General features: G+C 37.5%; 1 pseudogene; it reads left to right on the top strand.

Annotated features, from left to right (window-relative positions):
- Window positions 1-3,247: 3,247 nt before the first annotated feature.
- LOC125343225 lies at window positions 3,248-4,551 on the top strand (annotated as a pseudogene).
- The last annotated feature ends 14,315 nt before the right edge of the window (window positions 4,552-18,866 follow it).

Below are 18,866 nucleotides of genomic sequence, written 5' to 3' on the forward strand. Positions count from 1 at the left end.
TAACTTTCTACTCCAAAATTTCAAATTTACAAAACTATTACTGATCATTATGTTATTTAAAATTTTATATTTGTTAGTACAAAATCTGTATGTAATTCATAGCTCAATTTTTGCTTAATTAAAAACTTGAAAATTAAAAAGATTATGCAATAAATATAATAAAATTGATTAACACAAGAAGTTGAAATACAATATTGTGATTTTAGAAGTTTTCTTCAAAAGATATTAGGATTGTGTATTAATGATAGAACTTGAAAAGCATTAAAGCATTCCCTTAGCTAATAAGATTGAGACAAATATGGCTAATGCTACATTAACCAAACGAATTTTATTCAGGAGGCAAAAATGAATTAATATCTACACCAGCAGCTCTGAATATTTTACAAAATAGTTGATCCATGAAATCTCTTAAGCAGGCTTTAAAATATGTGAATATGGTATTAAATTATTAGCTTTGCAAACATTAAGACAAAAGGGTGGTTTCACATGAGCTAATTATTTAAATCAAATAAAGGAGAAACCATAACATCTAAACAAAATTACATATCTCTGTTTCTTCATCAGATGTGAAAATGTAGTGGCAGGCTGCTGTAGGAAGTGCATGACTATGTTCTCCTAGGAGTCGATGTATTGCACTTCGTGCACTGCCACTTCAAGTTCAAGGCCATGTAATCACCATTCCTCACTTCCTTTTCCTCCTGAACCTGCAGTGAAACGACACAGCACCATCCCTCCATGTGTTTTCATTCCAAAATTTATAGTCCTACACTTGATCTTTTAAGACTGGTGAATTTTATGAGAATGTAGGGTATGATTCTTTAAGCTTTCAAATATTTTTTAATGAAGTAAAAAAAAAAGAACAAGGAATAGCATAGAAAGAATTTTAAAATGTGTAGCTTGTTTGAATAGGCTAATGAAAAATCAATTTTAAGTCTTTTAAAACCAATATACCTGAAAGCACAGAGTATATCTGTCATCTTTGTCACTGGTGTGATGCCATCTGTCATGTGGTGAGTAACTCGCAGGCCCTCTTCAGAAGCCAGACAGATGAGACCACCCAACGTTGGACTTACAGCATCCAAAACTCTAACTGGCATAAACTTCTGCTCTTTACAATGTACCCTCCCTGAGAGATTTTGTTATAACAACAGAAAATAGACTAAGAAGGGATACATCAAAATGAAAACACTTGGGAGTGGCAAAATTTTAAAAAAAAAGAACCTTTTCTAAAATATTCCATCTATTTTTCCACCTTATTACTTTTAAAAGTGGAAAGTAATCTGTCTGTTGTTTTAAATGTGCAGTTTGACATAGTCTTTTTGGTATCAGTATTTGCTCACTCTTCTTTATCTTGTGTCTGACATGTTCCCAAGTCTCAGAGGACTCTGCTGATAAGTCTAACTGACCCATCCTCCTTTCCGTTCCTCTCAGGCTATCTCAGACTAGATCTGAACTTTCGACTGGGATATCCCAATTAAAGCAGATCCCTATCAGTGCAACTGTGCAGTAGCAGGCTTTACTGTGCTCTGGTTCTACTTCTTTAAATGTATTTCACCAATTTTTCCTGAAAAAAAGCAAAAACAAACAAAAAAACACCTTTTAAGGAGTAACATGAAAACTTCATACTATTATTCTGATCATCTTTCCTTGATAAGTATCACAGTATCTTCACTGTCGCTCTGCAGTAAAAGTCTCCAGCTGCCATAAACACTCAGGTTCCACATCTCACTATATATGCAACACAAGACATTTATTGCCTTACACAACATCTCCAGTTGTGGGAGTATTACTTACAGTGTTGACCTGTGTGAAAATGAGAATGTAGCTCTTCAGAACCACAGACAAGTGTTTTTCTCAACCAGGAGAAAAGATTCAAAAAATAGAAAGAGGATAAAAAATCATATGTTAAGACTTTCACTTGGTTTTATTACTAACCCAAGAAGAAATATTAAATAGTTTCCTTTTTAAATATCAAATATGAGACAAAAATAAGAAAAAAGAATTAAGACCTATGAGTGAAAGTCTGCAAATATTTCCAAAGAACATATATAAAAATCCATATTCCTAAAACTCTTCCATCTTAAATCTACTTAGGGATTTTCTTTCTTTTATGTTAGTATCTCCCCGCGAATCTGTTGTATCATTCATAGATCTCAAAGCATAAAGGAGAGAATTTTTCATTTCACTGACATTACAGGAAATGAAACAGCTACTTACATTGAATTCCTATGACACTGAATCTTTGTACTGACATAAGAGTTCCTTTGGCTTATAGAATTTAAAATCAGCTATTGTGGCAAGATCTAAATCATGTCTCTGAGAAAAATGGGTGTCCCAAGGCTCCAGATTGAGTTTCTGTCCTCCTGCGTTGAAATCCTAACTTCCAGTGTGATGATAGTTTGGATGTAAGGCCTTCAGAGAGAGTAGTCTGGGGCCCTTTTAGAAGACAAGAAGAGAGCTTTCCCTCTCCTGGAATATCTATTGTGTGACAACAGACTACTGTGAGTCAGGAAGAACCCCCATCAAGCACCACCCATGCCACCACTGGACCTTAGATTTCTATACTCTACCATCCTAAGAAAAAAATGGTTATTTAAGCCTGCCGATCTATGCTCTTCAACCTGAGACACCCACAGAGCCCGTCTATGCTCTTCTACAGAGATACCCACTAAGGTTTCCTTTAACATGTAAAAGATAGGCTTAGGGGTAATACAAATAAATATGAATCTTGGGCTGGGAATATGGCCTAGTGGCAAGAGTGCTTGCCTTGTATACATGAAGCCCTGGGTTCAATTCCTCAGAACCACATATATAGAAAGGGCCAGAATTGGCACTGTGGCTCAAGTGGCAAAGTGCTAACCTTGAGCCAGGGACAGTGCTCAGGCCCTGAGTCCAAGCCCCAGGACTGGCAAAAAAAAAAAAAAAAATCTAATTCAGCCCAGTGAGGGTGGCTCATGCCTGTAATCCTGGCTATTAAGATGGCTGAGATCTTAGGATCAGGGTTTGAAGCCAACCCAGGCCAAAAAGTCCAGAGTCACTCAAAAGCCGGAAGTGGAGCTGTGGCTCAAAGTGGTAGAGTGCTAGACTTAAGTTAAGTTCAGGGAAAGGGCCCAGGCTCTGAGCTCAAGTCCCACAACCTTCAAAAAAAGACCTCTAACTCTTGATAAAATACTGGGTTTCTTCCCCACAAAAGTATCCTCATATAAAATAACATTGTCAGAAACATGGCGGTCGGCTGGGGCCGCAGCACAAGCATGACTATATGAAGAAAGAGGGAGGTTTTCCTGAAGATGAGGCGACTGAATTGGAAAAAAACCTTAAATTTGGTGAAAGAACTGGATGCCTTTCAAAGGTTCCCGAAAGCTATGTAGAGACCTCAGCCAGTGGAAGCATAGTTTCTCTGATAGCATTTACTACTATGGCTTTAACTAACAATAATGGAATTCTCAGTATATCAAGATACATGGATGAAGTATGAATATGAAGCAGACAAAGATTTTTCTAGTAAATTGAGAATCAATATAGATATTACTGTTGCCATGAAGTGCCAGTATGGTGGAGCAGGTGTATTGGATTGAGCAGAAACAATGGTTGCTTCTGCAGATGGTCTTATTTATGAACCAGTAATATTTGAACTTTCACCACAGCAAAAAGAGTGGCAGAGGATGCTACAGCTGATTCAGAGCAGGCTACAAGAAGAGCATTCTCTTCAGGATGTGATATTCAAAAGTGCTTTCAAAAGCTCATCCACTGCACTTCCACCCAGGGAAGATAACTTGTCGCAGTCTCCAGACGCATGCAGAATATGCGGCCATCTCAACGTTAATAAAGTAGCAGGGAATTTTCACATGACTGTGGGTAAGGCAATTCCACATCCTCGAGAGCACACGCACTTGGCAGCACTGGTCAACCATGACTCCTACAACTTTTCTCACAGAATAGATCACCTGTCTTTTGGAAAGGTTGTTCCAGGAATCATTAATCCTCTGGATAGAACTGAAAAAATTGCTGTAGATCACAACCAGATGTGCCAATATTTTATTACAGTTGTGCCAACAAAACTCCAGACATATAAAATTTCAGCAGAAACACATCAGTTTTCTGTCACAGAAAGGGAGGGTATCATCAACCATGCTGCAGGAAGCCATGGAGTTTCTGGAATCTTCATGAAATATGATCTCAGCTCTCTCATGGTGACTGTCACTGAGGAGCATATGCCATTCTGGCAGCTTTTTGTAAGACTCTGTGGTATTGTTGGAGGAATCTTCTCAACAACAGGCATGTTACATAGAATTGGAAAATTTATAGTGGAGATAATTCACTGTCATTTCAGACTTGGATCCTGTAAAGCTGTCCATTCGGTTCCCTTTGAGGATGGCCACACAGACAACCACTTACCTCTTTTAGAAAATAATATGCATTAGCACCTCCTGAGGGGAAGGAGAAAAAACTTTTTTTTTGCCTGAGACCTAAAAACCTTTTTTAAATAATCAAATATTGTGCAATATATTCAAAGAAAAGTATGAATGAGAAACTGGGAACATACTTATTTAAAAAAAAAAAAGGAACAAAAACCCCAATGTGAAATCCTGTTGATACTGTGTCTGTCACAAGTGTCCTAGAAGAGACAATACCACGAATCAGTGATGGCGCTGGCCAGATGCTGGTGCCAAGATGAGCTTCTAGTTCTCTCACACCTGGGGACTCTCCATCAAGAAAACCGCAGCTAAGGAAAAGGCTTTTTTAAGTGCAAATGTCACCTGCTTCTGTTTTTACAAACCTGATGTAAGAATAAAAGGTGTAAAACATAATATAATAAAATAAAATAAAATAACATTGTCAAATTTTCAAGCAACAGAGGCCTATCAGGTTAAAAAAAAAAAAGATGTAAAAGAAAAGACTTAAAAGGCAATCATTAGTGATGGAGCCACATTGTTAATGGAGTTTCTCTTATTGAAAAACCAATGAAGCAATGTCATTTAAGATTTTACCATATGGGGGCTGGGGATATAGCCTAGTGGCAAGAGTGCCTGCCTCGGATACACGAGGCCCTAGGTTCGATTCCCCAGCACCACATATACAGAAAACGACCAGAAGCGGCGCTGTGGCTCAAGAGGCAGAGTGCTAGCCTTGAGCAGGAAGAAGCCAGGGACAGTGCTCAGGCCCTAAGTCCAAGGCCCAGGACTGGCCAAAAAAAAAAAAAAAAAAAAGATTTTACCATATGTAGCTTGGGAAGGGGGCAGGCGTGGTGGGGGGTGCTTGTTCATTTTTCTGCCATGGTCCTGGGCACTGTCCCTGAGATTTTCTCCTCAAGGCTAGTCCTCTACTACTTTGAACCACAACTCCACTTCCAGTTTTCTGGTGATTAATTCAAGATAAGAGTCTAACAGACTTTCTTACCCAGGCTGGCTTTGAGCCACAATCCTCAGAACTCAGCCTCTTGAGTGGCTAGGATTACATGCATGAGCCAACAGCACCTGATGAGTTTTCATTATTTATATATGTAATTTCTAGATAAGTTATCCTATGGAAAATCATTTAAAATGTGTACCAAAGTTATACAGGAGAAAGTCCAATTAAGCACACAACAGAATTATAGACTTTGTATAAAAATGAATAACGACAGTAGGCATGCAAAAACACAATGTGCCATCTGTTCAAATAATGTAAAGGAATATGCCATGATAATAAAAAGTCGTCCTGAAATACTTCCTGAAAACAGTAAGTTACAAGCTGCACTCTTGACCACATGCCCTGACAAGCACATAACATGCCACCCAATACACAGTTCCTTCCAGAACACAATTTTCCCCAACTATACATAGAACAGATCATATGCTAGGCCACAAAACATGTCTTAATAAATTTAAGACTGAAATCACAAAAGTCTCTTTACTGGCCTCAGTGGTATGAAACAAGAAATCAGTCATGAGAGGAACTTTTAAAAAGTTACTAGTATATGGAAATTTTAAAAGAACCCATTGGGTCAATGAAGAAGATAAAATTCAAACATGTCTTGAAACAAAGAAAAATAGAAATATAACATACCTAAATGGATGAGGGCTGGGAATGTGGCTTAGTGGTAGAGTGCTTGCCTGTCATGCATGAACCCTGGGTTTGACTCCTCAGCACATAAACGGAAAAAGTCAGAAGTGGCGCTGTGGCTCAAGTGGTAGAATGCTAGGCTTCAGCAGAAAGAAGCCAGGGACAGTGCTCAGGCCCTGAGTTCAAGCCCCAGGACTGGTAAAAAAAAAAAAAATAATAACCTACAGACAAAATGGATGAAATATGGTAAAAAAAAAATAATTTTAAAGCATTTCTAAGAGGGAGTTTATAACTGATAACACAACAACAGGAGGAGCAAAAGGAGGAGGAAGAGAAGGAGTAGATAGAGGAGGTGGAAGAGCAGGATCTCAAATACCCTAATTTTATACATCAAGGAAATAAAAAAGCAAAAACAAAGCTAGAAATTACTAAAAGTGAGGAAATTTTTTAATCAGAGCAGAAATAAGTGAAACAGAGACTAGAAATAATAGAAAAGATGAACAAAACTGAGTCGAGTATTATTCTTTAAGGATAAAGATGTATCTTTATCTAAACAAATATAAAAAGAGACTACATTTTTTAATTAAGATAAAAAGGGAGATACTACAACTAATAAAAGAGAAATGCAAAAGATTCTATGAAATTATTGTGAGTATACACCATTATCTGAATTAGGGAAGGGAAAGGGAACAACAAAATCATGAGACAAAGGACAAAAAGTGAACCCTTGCAACGGCTATACTCAGAAGACAATATGTTGGAAATGAACTTTACAATTTATAACTTGGAGTAAGGGAAATGGGGGAGGAAGAAAAGCGAGAGAAAAACGAAGGAGGGGGGAGAGGGGTAACACTGCTTGACAAGAAATGTACACACTACCTTACATATGTAACTGTAACCACTCTATACATCACCTTAACAATAAAATTACATTTTTTAAAAATAAATAAATAAAAATAAGAACCGTTAAAGAGAAATTATTGTGAGTATATCAAGCACTTGGATAATCTAAAAGAAACAGATAAATTCTTTGATCCAACCTACCAATAAAAAATACAAAACCAGGGGCTGGGGATATAGCCTAGTGGCAAGAGTGCCTGCCTCGGATACACGAGGCCCTAGGTTCGATTCTCCAGCACCACATATACAGAAAACGGCCAGAAGCGGCGCTGTGGCTCAAGTGGCAGAGTGCTAGCCTTGAGCGGGAAGAAGCCAGGGACGGTGCTCGGGCCCTGAGTCCAAGGCCCAGGACTGGCAAAAAAAAAAAAAAAAAATACAAAACCATTCATTTTAATTTTCCAATAATGAATAAATCAAATCAGTAATAAAAATTTTTCTATCTAGGAAAAGCTAAAGTGACTTCTCTCAAACATTCAAAAAGCACTCTTGAAAGTCCATGCCTTTCAATGACTTTACTTATAGTTTTTTTTTTCAACATTATGATGACTTGTTTTTAGAATCTATAACCCTATTTTGACACTTAATACACAAATTGTCTGCAAAATAATTTCCACCATTGGTCCATTTTAATTAGTGCCAGCTCTAAAGTCAAATGATTCGTTATAAAACTATCAAGAAGTAAATTGCATTACTGGGAATCATACAACCACTGTAATGGCATGGTGATAATGTCCCATTCATCAAAAAATGACATCCCATTTTCCATCCTCTATTATGAAAAGGTATGAATGATATGAAGTCATTGCATTTTCTGAGTTTATACCACATCCTAGAGCTAACTTGTCTCCTAGTTTGTCAATTTTTTGTAAATGAAGCAAATAAGTCTGCCACTGGCTCATGCAGATAACAGCGTTAATGCTGGCCTAAATACTATATACCATTAATGCACTAGGCAGCTTGTCCCCTACCAAAACAACTGGATTTGGACTGTCACTACTTAGTTGATTTCCTCTTAACTATTTTCCACAGGAAGGATCTCTCCTATCAGGAGATGAGTGTATATATCTCTTTCTCAAATGACTCTTCCAAAAAGAACTGTTTCTCTGTGTTATGAAGATAATGATAGAACATACTTAGTAAATTTGTTGAGAATTTTATGTAATGTGAAACACCACAATGTAAAATACTCAGGGTTCAATAATATTGCAATTATTTATAGTAGTTTTACTGGGAAAACATCAGTACAAATCAAGACCCAAGAAAGAAAAGAAAAGCAACAAGAAGTCAAGACAGTGGAGTTTATTCTATTGCTAATATGTGTTGCTCTGGGCACTTTTCTAGGCACTCAGTGGAGGTTCTGTATAAGAATGAGAGTAGAGGTGGACCAACAACCATCACTTAGATGTCTTGGCTAGAGTTTAAGAACCTGAAAACAAACAATGCCACTGTAAAAAAAAAAAAAAAATCTTGAAAATGTGATTAAAAGGTAGACCAGAAGTGGAGCATTAACTGTGCATTTAAGATTTGCAGAAGTCTATGGGTTATAAACTATAACCTATAGCAAATGTAACTGTATAGTTCTATGAGATATATATCCTATATAAAGTTTTGAACTACAATTATGGGTTCATCCATAATTCTACAAAATATTGCAAGTACAGACATCATCTGTTCCTGCTGACCCCTCCCAAATGGCAGTTAAACACCCAGTTGCTGAAACTAATTAATCACCTTGTGGGGTCCTTTATGACCTCAGCAAATTGCAGAACTGAGACACACATGGAGACAAAAAAAAAAAGAGCCTTCACATATTCACTCTAAGAGGATAAATGTTCCAAAAAGTGACTTAGAAACATAAGACCAAGAAAAAATAATAAGGACTTGATATTTTACATTTTATTTTCGTTTCACACGGTCTTTTAATCAGCTTCGTAAAGCCAAAGAAAACCGCATACAAGAATTCCTTAGCCACTGCAAATACATCAATGGAGTATGCACACGTCTTCCAGTAAAAAAGGACAATATAAATAAACGTCTTCAAGAACCTCTTGGGAGGGGCTGGGGATATAGCCTAGTGGCAAGAGTGCCTGCCTCGGATACACGAGGCCCTAGGTTCGATTCCCCAGCACCACATATACAGAAAACGGCCAGAAGCGGCGCTGTGGCTCAAGTGGCAGAGTGCTAAGCCTTGAGCGGGAAGAAGCCAGGGACAGTGCTCAGGCCCTGAGTCCAAGGCCGGCCCAGGACTGGCCAAAAAAAAAAAAGAAGAACCTCTTGGGAGACATCTGCACGTCTACTGTACGGCACAATGGGCGTGCAGCCCGGGCTTTGGGACAGTCTGTGCTGCGTCCTACCAGGCGCTACACTCAAACATTACATGGAAAAAAACACAGCTTGCTCAGCTTCAGAGCCCATTCCAGAAGTAGGGACACCCAACTTCATGCGAGTGACCTCACTAAAAAGAGCAAAAGGTAGCACAAAAAAGACCCCTAGAAACAACTATATATACATATTTTTAAAAAAAAACAATAACCAAAACCCCACACAACCCCCAATTTCTTTTTAAAAAAACCCATGGTAAAACAAAACAAAACAAAACAAAAAACAAAAATCTGAAGTGCTTTTTAAAACTCTTAAAAGCGGATAGCACTTCTTTGAAAATAAGGGGTCAGAAGCAGTCAGGCTGTGTTGACAAGATCAGAACTGAAATGACTACAAACATGGGAATACAAGGTGTGTTCACTACACACGAACGATTCAGCGAAGCTCCCCAAATCTTTAAATATACAGGACGATCTTGAGCAGGAAGGATTTTTACTCGTGTGTGTCCATGGGATCGGTTGTCAGATGACTTGCCTCTACTCGGTCTACTCGGTCTACTCGGATCTGTCTTCCATCAACAGACTTCCCATCATGGTGTCCATGGCGTCATCAATATTTTCAAAAGTGACAAACCCAAAACCCCGAGAACACTGGTCTCCCTGTCTTTTACGACCACCACTTCAGAGATCTGTCCATATTTTGAGAAGACTTGCTCCAGAGATTGTTCATTGGTGTCAAAACTCAGCCCTCCAACAAAAAGCTTGCCTTCATCTGATGCCATGGTGGCCTCTCAGTCAAGCAGGTCCCTGATGCGGGTGGGCATGGTACACAGACCCAAGCCTCCTGATGCGCGAGTGAAAAAGAGATTTTATATTTTTGCAAGGATGCTTTTTCATTCCTTGTATAGTCAATAAGTAATTTTTAGTCTCTACTGTATACAAGGCTTTGTGAGTGGAACATGAATTCAGGACATTGTTACAGTACTCAATACCTTATTTTTTTCATGAAATTTTGGCCACTAGATCTGGTGCTCTGATGCACAATGTGGGCCACCAGCCAGAGTCCACCCTGTGGGATTCCAGCAAGTGTAGTTCTAAAAGGTCATCCGAAGATACAAATACTTTTTTTTTGCTCTTTTACCATGTGCTGAACTTTATCTTACTGTCAAACTCTTCAGTGAGTGTAAGTACAATAGGAACTGGAAACAAAATTGTGTTATTTAATTCTTTCCATAGCTAGAGAAGAAAAAAATCACTTTCCTAGAGGAGGAGAGTAAAGCTGGTACTAGTCAAGATAAAATTCAGAACTAATTCGAAACTTCTTCAATTCCTTATTGTGGGATTTCTCCATTTACACTAGAAGTATAGTTGTGCCTGCTCACACCTAATAACTGGTTAGAATAAGTGCACTAAATAAATTTACATAATATACTGGCACATAAGAATCTCTGTGGCAAAGAAACCTTGATGCCAGGCTCTAATCAAGCATGGATTTCTTCAAAATACCTAGGATTGAGAACATAGGACATGATCTATTAGTTAATCAAGAATTTCTCAAGTTCAAAATGCTTTGTGAACTACTTGACTAAATAAAAGATATTTTGTAACAGAGGGGGAAAATGCGATGGTTTAAGAGCAGCAGAAACCTATCCATAATGGGAAATACAAATGGAATCAATTCCTGAAACAGTGTCAGCAGGGAAAGATGTTTATGTTGTAATATACAAAATATTAAAAATCCATGATAGAAGAAATACGATAAGATTCAACGTCAAATCATTTTAACCAAAATAAATTCAGATTCCTTTTTCCAGGATAACAAAGATTACAGTAGAGACAGGGAGGAATGAAAAGAAAGAAGAAAAGACACATGTTTAAAGCTCAAAAATTACACAAAGGACAAGATGGGTGCCCATGGCTCAGGCCTGTTATCCTAGCTACTCAGGAGGCTGAGATCTGAGGATAGAGGCTCAAAGCCAGCTGGAGCAGGAAAGTTAGTGGGACTCTTCTCTCCAATTAACCACCAGAAAACGGGAAGTAGTGCTGTGGTTCAAGCTGAAGAGCTCAGGGACAGTGTCAGGGTCCAGAGTTCAAGCCCCACTGAAAGAAAAGGAAGGAAGGAAGGGAGGGAGGGGGGGGAGGGAGGGAGGGAGGGAGGGAGGAAGGAAGGAAGGAAGGAAGGAAGGAAGGAAGGAAGGAAGGAAGGACAACATGCATGTCACATTATACATTGAGCATAGGTCACAAAATCCAACAGGCTGAGGCCTGCTTCTAACCAGCAGTGGAAGAAGGAAAAGTTTTCCTGAGAATCTTCAAAAGCCAGCATGAGGTTTGCTACTACCACAGTCCATAGACCTCAGACTCCAGGGGCCTCAGGGTTTGAATGCAAACTTTCATCAGTGTCCTTCCTGGGAGCTTCTATGCTTCCAAGTATGTCCTTGTACTTGAGCTGGTCAATTGGTCCTTACTCTCAAAGGCTCAAAGACCACCAGCTTCTTTAACTGGGCCCTACTGGTTTCTCTGATTATCCACTCTGAAAATGACCATAGTGGGACGCCTATTCAGATGATCACAGTCCAGCCTCTGACCATATAAGACAATCAAATAAATCATATACATATATGTAGATAGATAAATAGATTGAGCATGTGCATGTGTGAAGATGTGCACACTCACAATCACTTATATATTCTATTAGAACTTTACTCTGAAGTACAATGTCAAATATAATATCCTTGCTCTCTGAACCAATATTTCAATCTTAGATATTTTCTGGGGTATTGTTTGATTGGTTTGTTTTTAAGTTTTGTATTTTTGTGGTGGTGATTTTTTGTTTGTTTTTTGGCAAACTGGCTTTAAACTCCTAATACTAATGTCTCACCAATGTCTCACCTCACAATTACTGGAATTAGAGATGTGTATCACCAGCCCTGGTTCCCATATTTAGGATTTGTTTTCTTTCCCTTTTCTCTTTGTGCATATTTATATAGAAGGGTTTCATTTAGACATATCCATATATGCATTAAAATGCTCCTTAATCAGATTCACCCACTCCATCATTCTCCCTCTTCCCCTTTCCTCTTCCCAATTCAATTTCAGTAAACTTCATGGTTCCATTGGTACATGAAGTATTTTGACCATGTTCTCCTCCCTTCACCTTCTCTGATTGCCCTCCCTGATCCCACTAATAACCACATAATGGACAGGTTCTGTTTTACATCCCTTCATTTATTTTTGTAGGGGATGCTAATTTGTCAAAGTGGTTTTCACCATGGTATTTCACACATGCATATTTAGTGCTTTCATGTGACTGGCCCTCTCATTTCCTCTCACTTTCCCCATCCCTTCATTCCTTATTATTCAACAGTGTTCAATGAGGGTTTTTGTTTTGGGTTGTTTTTGTGGTTGTTGTTGTTTTGCTATCATCCTTCTGAAATACAATGCAATGTATTTCTGGATTTTTCACCCTCTAACAATCTCCCCTTTGTTTCTTCAAACAGTACCATAATCATAGGGAGATAATTTCTTAAAAGAAATGACCACCTGTAATCCTAGCTACTCAGGAGTCTGTAATCTGACAATTATGGTTCGAAGCCAGCCCAATCAGAAAAGTTCTTGAAATTCTTATCTTCTATTAACCACATACACACATGCATACACACACACACACACACACACACACACACACACACGCACACCTAGAAGTAGAGCTGTGGCTCTAGTGCTAGCAAATGCCAGCCTTGAGCAAATAGGCTTAGGGACAGCACCCAGTACTGGCACAAAAAGAAAAAAGAAAAGAATACATGCCCAACAAAGACATAAAAAAAGAAAAGAAGACACGCATGGTAATTTTTTCTTAGTAGCTTCCCTCTTAACAGCCCAAAACTATAAAGGACCAAGAGTATATTAATAAGAAAATATGGTGTCTAGTGTAATACACTCAGCAATAAAAAGAAACAACACATATATAACAGAACAAGTGAATCTGAAAACCATAACAAATACATACTGCATCAATTCATTTATTAATAACTCTTCAAACAGGCAAAACTAATGAATGAAATGACACCAGACCCATGGTGAACATCAGAATATCTGTCTAAGAGATCTTGTTTTGAGCCAGTAAAGCTTGGGAATTGTTGTTTCAAGCTGAGGAAACTTACTGCAGCATAACCTAACCCATCTTTTGCTACAGCCCCAAAGTAAAATCACCCCTGCCTCCTTTAAACCACACAGGAACATAAAACCAACCATTCTTTGAAAATCCACTTCTTAAACAGAAAGCCTATTACAAAAATTTGTTCATTGCTTATTTCATAACCAGTTCACATAGGAAATATAATTGCCCCTACTTATGAAATGCAGACATTGGTTAAGGCATTTCATGACACACATCATGAAGAAAAAAAAGAATCATGGTTCAGAGATGGATGTCACTGAGAGTGCACACAACGAGCAGGGTGAAATTTAGTCTTGTTAACAGCAGAAAGCAATGGTTGCAAGACCTTAGCAAAGAAGGGGTGAGCACTCCAGGCTGCAATCGATCTCCAGTGGCCGCCAAAGGAGCTATGATTTCAGTTGGTTCAAAAGATGAATTGCTCTTTTATCGACAGCATTTCTCTCCTGTGACCAGTCTACAAAATTGGATGGAAGCTAAAGGGTTGGCAAATTATCAGGGAAAATACATTCATCTTGGGGGAAAATATTTGTGAAGATTTTTGTAAATAATTTTTATTATATCACTTGGAAACCACAATATCCATTCTCTACTGATTAGTTAATCCTAAAACTATAAGCTTATTTATAACAATGGCCTGGGAGGGTTACAGCAGCAATGATCTCTCTCTCTTTCTCTCTTTCTCTCTCTCTCTCTCTCTCTCTCTCTCTCTCTCTCTCTCTCTCTCTCTCTCTCTCTCTCAGTCCCCAAGGACTCTTGACATTTGATTAAATTTGGCAGAAATTTCTTCAACTTTCTCAAACTTAACTTTATCAACCTCCAGCAGATTTTTTTCATAGGCTTTTAAGTGCTGACATATTGAGGTTACATAATGGTTAGACTATTTTGGAGTATTAGACTTGTTTTTGCAAAACTTTAATTAAGTAGTTATGAAAGGTGATACAAAGAAAAAATTAAAAAACCTTGAGCCAATATCTGGTACATAACAGATTCTCTCCTCGCCTCTCCTTACTACATAAAAAGCATGTCATTACAAAATCACAATTTCATATTTTAAACATTGGTACAATAATAATTAACCTTCCATGTAATACAAAGTGGTTTAAAAAAAAAAAAAACAAACAGCAGTACTACCTCCAAAATCACCCTTCCAGTTGTCAGAACACATCTCTCCCAGAAGCAAGGGGAAAATAACAAAGTGGTTTCTTAGGGTCCTGTTTTTCTAAACCATAATTTTTCTCAGTGTGTTACATCAGACTCGATATGGGTCTTCTTCCAAGGTTTGAGACCAAAACTTCTCCATGTTTTAATCATTAAAAACAAGTAACGTGCTCACCAATGCTCACTGCCCTACCATAGCACTTAGATTGAAAATCTCCCATGAAGCATGCTGAGGAGTCTGCTGATTTTGCTCATACTTTACCACCACTCCTTACTCAGTCGACAAACCCTAACAAACGTGATTCTATTGTCCATATTGACAAGCCACAGACAATATTTGAAATAAAAGAAACAAGATATCCATCCCAGAATTCACTCTCAAAAGCCAGTAGTTCATTACACAGATGATAGATTCTTTGTTGACATTTTTTAACCAATGAGTCTTTAGTAAGCAATACTTCTTTTCTACAAAGAAACTGAGACTGTGCAATCTATTATAACATCTATACATATATAGAGAGAGAGATCTACATATAATCTATATGATGTTAGTTACTTAATTCAGGAAATATTTATTGCTTTTTAATTCATGTGCTAGTAGGGAAGAACAGACTTTCACCTAAGAAACGCTGGTTTTATATGCTGACTGCACCATAATTGATTATGTGGCTTATAGGAAAATACTAAATATGCAGTGCCATCAGCTCCCTCATCTTTAAAGTGAGATTATTAGTAGTTATCACAAAGGACTTTTATAAGAAATGATGAGAATAGTGCATGCAAATTTCTTTTTATAGGAAATGACCTATAAAATAAAATAAATATAAATGACCGAATCAACAAATCTTAATTTCCATGGTAACAATCTTACCAAATTTCTTCTCTTTCCAATAATACAAAGAATGTAATGCCTACCCTTTTTTTTACTTAGGTAATACCATGGCACTAGTTCTGACTGATAAAACTATTTGCTAAAACAGAGAACAAAGGTGAGCTAAGTCTTTTCTCCTATGATAGTCCAAACGTAGAATTCTTCTCTTATTTTCCAATATATTTTCATAACTAAAATCAATATATTGCAATTAAACAAACAAGACAACCTTCAACATCTGTTTCTGTGCCTATGAATAGTCACACCACAGTAATGGTTTCCACAACAGGAAAAAAATATATATAATTGCAGCTATAAAACTAGACCCTCTACTCCTTAACTTTGGGCTGATTTGAAAATCCCTGTCAACTGATCCCTTTAAGGTCAATATGGCTGTTTCTTAATGGATTCTTCCAGGGAGATCAATTGTTTTCCCTCTATCAAGCTGTAATCAGGAAACACGCATGTGCCCTTAGCACAGCTCTTTTTTATATATCCAAGTAGTGTCTTAATAAAAGACAGGAGCAATCAGGACAAACCTTTTCCAGTGTTTTCAAGGACCCCTGGAATTTGGAGAAACTCATTTGTTGTTACTCAAATATTAAATGTGATACTAGAAAATTTGAAAAACTTTGTTGGAAGGCATTATGAAAAGCCATTTGTTCCAGAGTAAATGCAAATATGATTTTGAATAAACATTTGGCTGTTTAGTAATCATCAAAATAAAGAATGCTAGTCATCTCTATTGTTTGTTAATGATCTTCTTTCCTGATTTTCCATGGCATTATTATGGTGCTGGCTTTCAAAAGGAGCACAATGACAAGCAAATTCTCTGACATGAATTTCAGTTTTGTACCTGTTCATAACAGGCATGTTAGGCTTCCCCTCAAACCTTTTGTAAGCAAGGAGAAACACAAGTGTATTATATTCATGCAAGAAATTACATTGCAATTTTAGCTGAGTTGTTCTTGATGTTTATTAATATGTCATTACAAAAAGGACTTTTTTCATATTGAACAATAATCTTCCTTTTAAAAGTAAGGAAGTTTTCTTTGGGCCTATCTTTCAGAAATCGCAATCCACAGTCCTCTGGCCCATTTGCTGTGGATCTGTTTTGGATTTGTTTTGCTCATACTTTACTACCTGTACTATTTCAGCCTACAAACTCTTACAAAGATGATTTTATTTTCCATATTGACAAGCAGTTAATATTTGAAATAAAAGCAACAAGGTATCATTCCAGAATTCACTTCTGTGATAGTGAAAATTATGGTGGGAACCTATGGCTTTTTTCTCAGTCTCTTTGCTAAGATACCTGGAGCTGAGATCTGGGTATCTCTTTTAAGAGCATGTCCCCAGTAAACTAACTTCTTTCTGCTAGACTCTACCTCTTAAAGATTCCATTCTCTCCCATTAGGATGGTTGGAGCCAAGCTTTCATGGGAGACATTCCAGATCCAGACTGTAACACTGGACAACAAAGTACTAATTGATCCATTTTGTTGATACTAGAAGATTCCCTACAGAACATTTTGTTGAGAAAGTGCTTAAAACTCATAAGAATGCTTTCCTTCCTCCTTGTTCTGTTTAATACAATTTGTTCAAGTCACATGCAGATCTAAAAATCATACTTAGATTTCACATCAGCAGAAGGAACCAGAGTATACCTCAAGGGCTTTCATGTTATTAAGATGCCACTGAAAAGAAAACAGAACTTGAAGATGGGGGGAACAAAAGATTTTGTGTTTCAGCACATGTTATTCCTTTTAGATAGATGAGAAGTATTTGCTGCATCAATGAGCCAGATAAAATCTACCATTCTTAATGGAGGTCAACAAACTTCAAAATATATTTACTTAAACAAAGATGTCCCTTGCAAGGCTCCTTGAAGTTTTCTTTATAAGGGCAAAGTTCAGCCTCCACATTCAATATGATTATATAAAAGTTATACCACTGTCTCTGCTAAATAGGAATATTCTGTATAGTCCACACTGACATGCCAACACTTAGAGGGCTATGCCAGTGTAAATTTATAGACTGAAAAGCTGAACCTTTCACAAATGACATGTGTAGAAAATTTGAATAAGACTTTACCAGATCAATATAAAAAGTCTACATAAGCATGCAATGCCAAAACAGTCTGCAACAGGGCACATGCTACAGTCCTAATTAGTACTTGATGGCTATGAGATTATAAAGTATAGGTAAAATAAGAGAATCTAGGATTTATTCCATATCAAAGAACTTGAAAAGTTCAATCTCTCTAAATTCTAGGATATACCTGAAAATGAAAGTAAAATAAAGCCACTTAATTAAACCAATTAAATTTTTTTCTAGACGTTAGGAAACTGTTGAAATATGTGGTCAAGAGTAGGCCAGAGTTATTAACATATTTTACACTACGTGATTTTGGAATATGCAGGAAGATTTTAATCTCATTGTAGAAAACAAGACATCCTTGGCTTTCTTCAAATGAGACATGTTCAGAATGTTAGAAAGAGAAACAACTACCTTCACACTCAAGTATTTCATCGGTTGATTTTAATCTAGAACCCTCATTTTACATTCCTCTAATTTACTTATAAACACAGACAAAAATTTTATAGCACATGCATACTTTAGAGTTGCTCTAACAGCTGGTCCTAGATCGCTCCTCAGATGCAGCTCTGTGTCTCTAATATAGGGTCATATTGCTCTAGATGTATGAAACACAAGGAAAACAGGCACACAAAGCCTAGCTTTAATGTCAATTCTGTTGTTTGTTTTCCTTCACAACTATACTATTGATACTTTCTCACAACCTTTCTCAGATGCTACTGGTACTCTCACTACCTCTCTACTGCTCTTTCACTATAAAAATGCTTTTCCTATCTTCCAACATTCTTTCTCTCTCACAGTTCTTTCTCTTCCTCCATTTTCTATAAACATCCTCCACTGCTCATAAAGATCTAACCTAAGTTGGAACAAACTAACTGTGCTAAAACACCCAAGCAAAGAAGTTTTGATGTGACACATCTTGGCCAGTCCTTGTAACTTTCCCAAACACCCTCACATTTTTATCCTGATGATATTTACATTATGAAAATTACATGTGCAATACATTCTGTTTAAAAAAAATTATTATTTTTGCTAGGTGCTAGTGGCTCATGCCAAGAAATCTTAGCTACGCACGAGGCTGAGACTTATATGGCCTAGTGGCAAGAGCACTTGCCTCCTACACATGAAGCTCTCGGTTCGATTCCCCAGCACCACATACATGGAAAACGGCCAGAAGGGGCGCTGTGGCTCAGGTGGCAGAGTGCTACTAGCATTGAGCTGGAAGAAGCCAGGGAAGGTGCTCAGGCCCTGAGTCCAAGGCCCAGGACTGGCAAAAAAAAAAAAAAAAAGGATTG

Source organism: Perognathus longimembris, chromosome 2 (genome assembly GCF_023159225.1).
Source record: "Perognathus longimembris pacificus isolate PPM17 chromosome 2, ASM2315922v1, whole genome shotgun sequence".
NCBI lineage: Eukaryota > Metazoa > Chordata > Mammalia > Rodentia > Heteromyidae > Perognathus > Perognathus longimembris.